At 42.5% G+C, this 10,392-nt stretch overlaps 1 non-coding gene across 1 annotated transcript; it reads right to left on the minus strand.

Annotated features, from left to right (window-relative positions):
* Positions 1-9,133: 9,133 nt before the first annotated feature.
* Trnac-aca lies at positions 9,134-9,205 on the minus strand. The gene has a single exon. It is a non-coding gene; the product is annotated as a tRNA-Cys (tRNA).
* Positions 9,206-10,392: the final 1,187 nt, after the last annotated feature.

Below are 10,392 nucleotides of genomic sequence, written 5' to 3' on the forward strand. Positions count from 1 at the left end.
TAAGTAGGCGAAGACTGTGAAAGGACCCGCTGCTTGGACGGAAAATTTTCACTTAAGAGCTAGGGACCAAAAATCTGGGCAACAGGGGAAAGGGGCGGGAGGAGAAGGCGAATGCTGAGCACAAAGCAACATGCCGCACATCTGCACAGAGCAAAAAAAAAGAATAGGGAGAGGAGTGCACCAGAGGAAAAGGGTGAAAGGAGAAAAGGGGGCATAACATAGAAGAGTGAAATACATATTTTTACCGTGCGCTGTAATGAAAGGCCTCGGGCATAAGTTTTAAATAAATATTTGTCCTTCTGTATGTGTGCATGTAATTCAACAAAAACAACTGAAAACACAAACAAAAATGTGCACGGAATGATAGAAGAAGCCGGGAAACTGAAGGCACTGGACTGAAAACACGGCATATCAAAATTGTGAGAGCCAAAAACAAGGCCCAATGCGAAAGTGTAAAAGTTGGTAATATTCTGGGCGGGAAAGAGATCAAGTGAATTCCCGAAGAGCTTGCTTATCTGCATAGTTCATTTTTAGTAATTCAAGATGAAAACGTATGTATACAAAAATTTGTTTTAATACAGATAGAAATACTTCAATAACTAAAAACAAAAAAATTCTTAGTATCAGTTAAAGAGGAAGCTGAAATGGTATTAAAAATATGTGGGCTTAGTAAAATTCGACAGCATACCTTTATGTATTTTTAAGATTACACCAAAGCTGGCTAGCTACATTCGCGTATTCACAATAAAACTGCAGGATGTACTACATTTTTCACCATATTTTTGTTGTGTTTGCTCGCTCTAACACGAAACAATTTAGGTCCACTCATTTGTAGGGTATAATTAGGGAGGGCGGCACATGATGAGGGCCTCCAGCAAGCATGTGGGGGAGAGGGAGGGGGAGGGGGTGTGTTGCAATGGGGCGCTATGATGTGGCCAAGTGGTCGGGGCAAGGTAAACATGCCGGGCACAATAGGGGTAAGAAAGCTGGCTGACGGACTGCGTCTCTCTCTCGCTGCTGACTTACCAGCAGGGGCGTATCTAGGGGGATTTTCAAGGGGGGGAACTATTAAGGTATAGTTAACATTTTTGTACGCAGTTGAAATTTATTAATAATATGTTAAGTTCAATTTTAATTTACATCTACGGGCTTGCTACCCATCCATACCAGTAATTCTCTCTGGGAAGCGGGCGAAGGAACTGAAAGTAGGTTGAGGTAGCCACTGTTTGGCGCCGCCATGTTTAGAAAGTGCACACAAAGCATAAGGCTAACAAAAAGGCTAAGAGAGAGTGGGAGGGGAATCGAGAATGAGCGAATTTCGCTGCTAGAAAGTTTAACAAAAGGTTTGCATAGCTTTCATGTAAAGCGTAAAATATAAACAATTATGAAGTTGGTAGACAGCGATCTTCTATTTATCATGATGCACAGAAAGGGGTTTATTGTTTGGCCGTAAGTTTCGCAAGAAACAAATACCTATGCTTAATGAATACTTGATACTTGCTCTAAATTATAAATTCAATGGCAAAACAATAAATCTATCAATGCACATTTGCAGCAATTTAGTATTTATGAGCACACTCGGATTTCATTGTGGATATAGAAATGATTTATAGCTCCATTATGAATGGAATTATTGTATTTATATTTTATACCAAATTGTTCAAGTTCTGTTTTATAGGTTTAGGCACCTTTTAATATAACTACTTGTACACAGGCGTTATACTGAGACTGGAACACTCAGTGATAGGCTTAGTATTATCAAATAAAAGTGCTGGTAGGGGATAAATAACTTTCAGTGCATTCTCTGCCCCCATATTCCCTATGCAGGACGCCGCCAAGCAGAGGCTACTTGAAAATTTGGACAAAGCAGAGGTGACCTGTTCCATGTCCCCACCTCCTTCCACCAACCGCCCTCTCCTCCCACCCAGCATCCTGTGCGGGCTGCAACGTTGTCAGACTTGAGCCGAGGCCTACAAAATATGACAAATTACAAAATAATTGTGCGCACAGTCAAAACGATGTCCTCGTTTGTTGCTGCTGGGCTGTGGCGGCCTTCCTTTCATTCTTTCCTTGCCTTAACCCCTGACCTGCCCCGTCGTCATCGTGAGCGTACCTTGCAATATTAATGAACTCTTTTACATCGTCTGTCATTTCCATAGCAGTGTAAACCGCAGTAGAACCCCGCGCCTCATCCCTCGCTTTCCTGGGCCGTGTCCCCCATGTCTGCCTCGTTCCAATACTCATTTGGCTCCTATTTGCATGGCTTTGGTTCCCGAACGGGCGGAGGAGGTCGTCCTTATAAAGCCTGTATTTACTTTGGGGCAGGCCTAGCGAAAAAATTGTACGTTTATGCGGCTTGAAGTTATGAATACGCATCAAACGAGATTCCTTAAATTAAACTTTTTGTTAAAATTGAAAATATTATTATTTCTTATCATTTAAGACAAACTTGGAAAACAAAAATAAAAAAGCTTAACTTTTTAAGACTTGTTTTTCGAAACTTTTTGAATTAAATACGACTTTGGTAAAATTACTTAATGGTATCTTAAAAAAAAGAGCGAATGCTATAGTCTATAAAGAGAAAAATGCTATAGTCGCGAACTTGACTATATAAAGAGAAATTTCATTAATTTCATTAATATCGTAAAAATAAAGAAATGAAAAACAAATTTTTAATTTTTTTAAAAGTGTGGTCGTGACAGTTTTGTGTGGTTTGTGGACGATAAAATGGCCAAAAGTTTTTTGCAAATCGATAATAAATTTTTTTAATTAATGAGTTTGCTTTTTTATCATATCATTTTTATAATATTATGCTTAAAGCTAGCTTAAATGCAGTTTACAGAGATTAGATTTTAAAGGCATCTTAACAACTGAAATTTTAAATTATATTTTATATTACAATTTATTGATTTAATATTTTAAAGCAAGGAAAAAGTGGTGCAAAAAACCAAAGACTAATAAAAAATGAAATATATACAACATTTATCAAGAGTGTGTGCAGCTTAGGGCGGTTTGTGGGTAGAGTGGGCGCGGCAAAATCATTTAACAAACTTGCGCTGCGTCTATGTCTCTGGAATCTGCAAGCCTAATCTCAATTTTCTGGCTTCGATAGTTCCTGAGATCTCGACGTTCATACGGACGGACATGGCCAGATCGACTGGCTATTGATCCTGATCAAGAATACATATACTTTATACACTCGAAAACGCTTCCTTCTATCGGTTACATGCTTTTCAATAAATCTAGTATACGCTTTTACTCTATGGGTAACGCTTCATAACGAATAAAGCTTCAGAATGATAATTCTATTAAAAATTCAATCGAATATCCCTTTTTTGTTCTACTCAACTTCACGACAGCGGTAGTCATGTTGAAGTCAATTCCATTATTTGTGATCGTGAAATCCTGCCACATAAACACGTATTTTTGCATGCTGTAATTGACTGTTGTGCAGGCAGCCCACCACTATTCACCAGCAACTGTCGCTCTAGGATTCCGAGCCCCGAGTCCCCGACTTGCAGCCCCCAAGTCCCTGGATCCGATCCAGCGCCACCCCTTTGGGGAGCATCCGGGGCGCTCCCAAATGAACGCGTTGGCAGTGTTTAAAGTTTGTTACTCGAAATGCATTTTATATGGCCCGTTAGCCGTTACAGTTGTGTTTGCATTGGCCCGCGGGTATTCATTAAAGTAGAGGGATCCGCACGTGGTAAGTGGGTGGTGCCCGCCCAGCTTTAAGCTTTAAGCTGACAATATTCCGGGACTCCCAGGCGAACGGACGGGCGGAAGGAGAGGAGTTCGCAGTGGCTGGGCACGGCAAGTTAGTTTGGCGTCGGAAAAAACTAAAAAGGAAATTAAAGGAAAATGTTGCGTCGCTACTCTGGTTTGAGTAATGGAAGTTCTGTTGGGTCGGTGCTTCGGAAAGGAACGGGGACAATGTGGGGCGACGAATGGATTTGGATAGACAGGCCAGACGCCTGGAGTTGGCTTATTACATGGGCCAACTGCTCTGCGTGTGAGTGCGCTGGCCAAAAACTTATTAGACAGTCGGAAATTGAATATTGTTCCTGCCAAATTGTTAAATGTTTGTCCTGGTCTCCTCTCTGTCATGTTGATGTTTCCTGTTTCGGCTTGATTCCATCTCCACCTCCCCCAGGCATACTTTGTCCTTCATGTGTGCGGTTTCATCTCTATCTACCCGCCACATCCGACTTTCAAATTGTTTTGTTATGCCCCGTATGGGGGCAAGTAATTAGAGCAATGTTCACATGTGCAGCCAAAGTTTCCGATGTTCTGTTGATAAAGTTCGTCCGGGGCCCTTGGCCAAAGTGCGAAAAGTGTTGGGATTAGCACACAGTGCAGGGAAGCATGATATGATGATATGGGGGAAAGCTGGATTAGGATGGATCTGGATGTGCTGCGAAAATTCTTCCTTGCTGATTTCCGAGCTTTCTAAGCACACAATTTTAATTAACTAGCTTGCTGCAGAGACTTAATGCAGGTGCTTGGCACTTAACGCAAAACCTTTAAGACAAACTACAAAATTGAGCATACCTTTGTAGTTTTGCTGTACTTGAATGCAGAGCAGAAACAAATTAAAATGTGTATTAAGCTTTGCGTGCTAAATATTAATAAATATCCACTATTTAACGCATTTAATCTTTCTTCCACTGACTCGAAAGCCTCTTAAAAAATCGTGTTAGCCTTTTCATTTGTAACCCTAGAACATGACAACTATTTGTTTAATGATCAATGGTGCATATTTAATACAGCTGAGATTGGTAATCGTGCATTTAATGACACACACATCACTTAAGTCACCTCATTGCACTGAATAGTTCAGATACTTAGCAATATGGTTTTGTAATACTTACATACGAGATGCACATGCTTATTTTTTATTACCCATATTATTTAGTAATCTCCTGAAATGTTGCTTGAATGCAGAAGTCAGTCCTTGTTGGCATGACGCATAAGACCTCTGCGAGGATAAATATAAACACTCCCAAAGCCGCAGTCGCTTCATTAGTTACATTGGAGCCCCTGATAAGCTCATTAGCGTAATGCAAGTAACAATGTTGTCATTTCGACACGGTTGCATGACGATCCCGAGGTGTCAGGGGGACACGTTGCGTATACGCAACGTGCGCACTGCAGGCAGCGACTCCAAGGAAGCGGCTGCTTAAATTGTAAGTAAACCATGGAAACCACAGTTTGCCCGAGAGCTCCCCGGAGCAGCCCGCCCACTCACCTGGAGCTTATTAAAGCCCTTCCGTTGCAGACGCTTTCAAAGCGATTTCCATCTTCCTGCCCCGCACCTCGCAGCTTTCTCCAGCTATCCAGCTATCCATCCATCTATCTATCTTCTCGTCTGTGTCTCTGTCTTAATGCCTCTTGAGTGCTTCGCTTGGCTGGGCTTAAACTCTTTGCTGGCATTTCAACGCTGCAGCAGTTTGCAATTTCACTCCCCGCCACCTCGAGCCTCGAGTTTCTATCTATGCCCCACCTCTTAACCCCCAACCAGCAGACAAAAATCTCCCAATTCCCTGCAACTTTGCCACTTTGCATTTGCTTCACCCACACACTCACAGAAAAACTCAAAATTGAACTTCAATCTTCCTCCTCGTGCAACAACAACAGCACAAAACACAAACGCATGTAAATTGGCCAATTTTGTGTAGCCGCCCCCCCCACAACCTCCACGGCATAGACACGCCTCCCGCCCCCTTTTGCCACCCGCTGGTACTTCTGCTTGGCATCCGGGCGGTTCACTGCCAGAAAAACAAATAATAATGTTTTCGTAAATAGCTTAATGGTTTTGGGAGAGCCTACGGTTATGTAATGCCTAACCTATTCTAGAACTAACAGAACTAGAACTAATTATCGTAAGTATTATTGTCAGTAAATTTACGATATAATAATCGATTATAATAATCATAGAATGTTTCAATTTGTTCATCAACAAATTTAACGAATTAAGTGCAGATTTTGTTCAGCGTAGTTGATATTTTCAGAAAACTTGGTCTTTTATGACGTAAAATGTATCTCAATGTATTATCCCGCTATTGTAAGATGTTATTAAAAATATATTTAGGAATTTATAAATAGTTCTTTACGCTTCAACAAATTTAACGGAAAGGAAACAAATGAATTGATTAATAAATCGTTAGTTTTGGAGAGGCCCCTTAAGGATATCAGAAAGAATTCTGGAAAATGCCTGCAAAATTTTGTATAAAATAAAACAGTCATAACCGATTCTCCTCTGTGCATATCAGTAGCAGCATCTGAAGCAGCGAAAAAATTGCATAAAATCCTTTTCTTTTCGGTTTCTCCTTTTGATTTGTTACTGGCGCACTTTGTTGTTTTCTCTTGGCCTCCGCCTCCGGTTCCTTCGACTGGTCCTTTCGGCCCCTTGGCATTTTATTTGTTATTTGCTTGACAGCCGCTGAGCCGAGCAGGAACTGCATTTGTTAAAAAAAATGCTGGAATATGAAAATTGGCAATTGGAAAGCTTTTGCGTTTTTTGGAAGTATTGTAATGAATGGGAATTGAAAAACTTTGGAAGCATTCCTGAGCTGGTATTCCTATTGCTGGTGCTGAGGAATTTTCTCGTCTATTAATTAGACCAATGTCGTGTTCTAAAGCACATGAATGTACCCAAAACGCAATTATCATTGCAGCATTAAAAGCCCTCAAGAAATTCCATTCAGCCAATAAAAATTAATAAATATTAACATATAAAAATCAAAGTCTCAAACAAATTCCCCAGGATCTGTCGCCCTATGGTAACAGGATTGCTCCTGCTATTACTCCTCCTGGCTTGGAGAAGTCCTATAACTACATGCACCAAAGGACAAGCCGGTTTCGATTTGCATTGCAATTAGGAATCCTGTCGCTCCTTGAGCCGTGTTGGCAACCTGAGCGGTAATGAAAAGTTGCGGTTTTCCTTCTCTGTTTTCGTTTCTAGCGCAGACCACAACCAATCTCCAGCGCGGAGATGTTCCGCCTGGTGGCGAGGTAAAAGTTTTAATGAAGCTGCCGCCACTAGGACTGTGCCCCACCTGAAATCGTTTTCGTTTTCGTTTTCGGTTTCGTTTTCGGTTGGGTAAAGCCATCAATCGGGAAATGGAAGCAGTGGTATGTGCCTTCCCGGCTGCCGCTAATCAAATTAGAATGCCAAAGCTCGCGCTACGTGGCAACATAGCCTTCTGCTGAATTATGAGGCAGCTACTTTCTGCGGTCAACCGAAGTTTGACGAGGCAGCTTTCGGTGGTGCTGATATTACTTCGCATTAATTATTTGCACCCTCGACTGTGCCCGACCCGCCATAATATTTATTTAAAATTTTAATGAGGCGGTGCGAGTGAGTGGTCCCGGGAAACTGCTGCTGCTCCTCTAATACTTCCCTGCGGTTGCCTTGACAAATCCCGGCTGGCAAAGAGTCGACGTACAGCATATTTGTGCGGTTCTGTGGCGCACAATACATTTCCACACACACACACACACATACGTGGTCTCAGACGCAGAGATACAGATACTTAGTTGCAAACATCGCTGCATACTTTTCGGTGCACTTGGACAAGGACACGGGACGTGTGATTGATGTGGACGACAATGGCACTCAGGGCTGGAAGGCGGGGGGCGGATGGGAGCTTACATGCTCTTTACATGGCCATTAGATATATCATACGTATCTCCAGCCGAGGCTGCCAGAAAAATAACGCTTCAGGCTTGATTCCTCCTCTTCACTTTAGCAAGCTTTTCTGAGGGGATTTGTGTGCGTAATATATTTAAACTGAATTCTGCTTGCTGCATCCTGGGGAATAGTATCCTGTGCAGTATAAAATGCCAAGATATATAGAATCGTATGGCTGTTCTTGTGTGAATTTGTTTTCTATAGATAAAAAGTGCCTTTTGCGGCCATATCCGAGTGCAAACCAAAACCTGAAGATTTCTGCCTTATTGATACCAACTTATCACAAATTTTAGCATTAAAAAAGGATGTTTGTTATGATTTCTCATTCATATTCTTCTTGCTTAAAATATGTTTAATTTGAAATTGTGAATAACCATGAATTCTTTACTTATTTGTTATCTTAATGGAAACAATTTTAATCATTCATCTCTGTTATGGGATCTGTCATTGCGACCCATGTTCTTCTAAGCCAATTAGTGAGTTTTTTCGAAATTCAGATGTGATTCTCGGCACTTCTAGCTATTTGTTTACTTTTTGCCAGTTTGCGTAGCTCTTAATTAATTTAACAATAATTTTGTATGCTCTAGCCACGCAGAAGGCATGCAGAAAATCAAAAATAATTACAGAAATAAATGTATTCGTTTTGTTTTGCTGCTGTACTTGCAATTTTTGCATATTTTTGCGTAGCCATGTAAATGGCACGGGAAAATTGGTGAGAAGAAAATAAGCGAAAAATAAAAGCTGAGAAATCTCGGCTATAAATACACGACGTCAGCGAACGGCGACAACGACAACGACAACGACAACTACACGCTGGCACTCCTAAGTGCCCCCAAATCCTACCGCCCTCCCGATACCGCTGCCACCAATTTGGAGGCGGGACGGATCGGAGGGACGGAGCTGCTTCGCTCTATGCCAAATGCGGTGGCCTCAGTTCCACAACAACGCTCGAGAGTCGTCACAGGGCTGGGGGCAACAACTCGGGTCTGTCCTCGACCATCTCTTCTGCCCCGCACAGTGGGGCAGTACCAGGGATCTGCATGTGCAGGACCTCGGAAAAGATATTGATGTTCCAGGTGGTGGAGTGGCTATTAGAAACTATCTATTACCGAGGTCAGGCGTTTACTAGCCTTTGCAGTTTAGGAGATAGTTAGCTGCTGGGAAGAAAAGAGCGTTGATGGTAAAAAGGAGTAAAGCTATCCACTGTGCATAGCATCCTTTTGGAGTGCCCGCCTCGGTCGGTGGAAAATGTTTACGCAGCTCAGGCCAGAAGTGGTTCATGATGCCAAGGCAATGGCAACATTTTAAGCTTCATCGGGCATGGAGAGCTCGCCACTGGAATAGTTGAGGTAATTGTGAATGTCCGTGAAAGACGTCTCCAGGAGAGTTTACAGAATTCGCTGGTGGGCAAGCAAAATAACGAGTATCCCCTAAAAAAGAAAGGGGCACCCGGATTCGAACCGGGGACCTCTCGATCTGTGGTCGAATGCTCTACTTCTGAGCTACACCCCCACTTGTGAGGCAAGACTTTAGTGGTGTAGAGGGAAAGCAAGCCTGCGTTTTGATTTACTTTGATTTTCTTGTCAACTCGTCAATACGTAATGCTGCATTGACCCACTGAAACCTAATACAAATGTAGATATCTTCTATTTACCCCTTTAGCAACGAGGCTTATCATTACATGCCAATAACAGCTTATGATCATACTACATTTTATGGCAGTTGACTGTATATGCACTCTTATATATAAACAAAGAGATTCTCTGTATCTCAGCTTTTGTAAAAACTATACTTTTAATACACACGCCTTATTTTGCTCACTGCATTACCTTTGCTGAGGTGCAGCCCTGCGGATTTCTCTATCTGTCGTGTCTGCATTCGAACCGCATATATGTTGTCTATATATTATGTACTAAATCTGTCGTTTTCCTTCAATATGTCAACGTTGTCGTGGTACTACCCCTGCCTACCCCTTCCACTACCTCTTAGTCTGGGTCTGCTCTGTTCTGGTTGCGTTGTCGTCGTCGCTGCTGAAATTTAATTAATGTGAAAATTTGCACAGACTTAGGCTATTTATAAGTTGTTGTAAGAGCTCGCCATGACATAGCGAACACCCTGCCGCTGCCGCTGCCCCTGCCCCTGCCCCTTGGATCCTGCAGTGCCTCCGGTAAATGCCATGTGAAAATTGAAAATTGGGAATTTCCCCTGGAGAGCTAAGGACTAAATTTGGCTTTCTGCGGGCGGGTGAATATTTTTTGGGGCTTTTGGCTAATTTAAATATGCAAAATGTTGCATGGATTGATTTTCGCTTCTGTTTGCAGATGGTGGGTGGGTGGTGTTGCAGTGGGTGTGGCAAAACTGGTGTCGCGGGGAGCGGGGAGCGGGGAGCGGGAAATGGAAAATGGATAGGTGTGCCAGCACCACAATCAAACACTTCAAAGTGAGCCTGAAAAGCCTCTGAACTCTGTCACTGCCAGGCGGCTCCTCTCGACACAATTTCGATCGACCTCCCTTAACCACGTTGTTGGTGTTCAGGTGTGCAGTCCCCGTTGTCCCTGTTGTCCCGCAATCCTGGGGTGCGGGGAGCGGGGAGGAGTGTAATTGAATTTTGATTTAAAGTCCTTTGATATATCAGAAACAAAGTGAAGACTTCGACTCACTTACGCCAGCAACAGAATGGACCTGGACCAACTTGGGTC

This window comes from Drosophila erecta, unplaced genomic scaffold (assembly GCF_003286155.1).
Source record: "Drosophila erecta strain 14021-0224.00,06,07 unplaced genomic scaffold, DereRS2 tig00000021-arrow-pilon, whole genome shotgun sequence".
Classification (NCBI taxonomy): Eukaryota; Metazoa; Arthropoda; class Insecta; order Diptera; family Drosophilidae; genus Drosophila; species Drosophila erecta.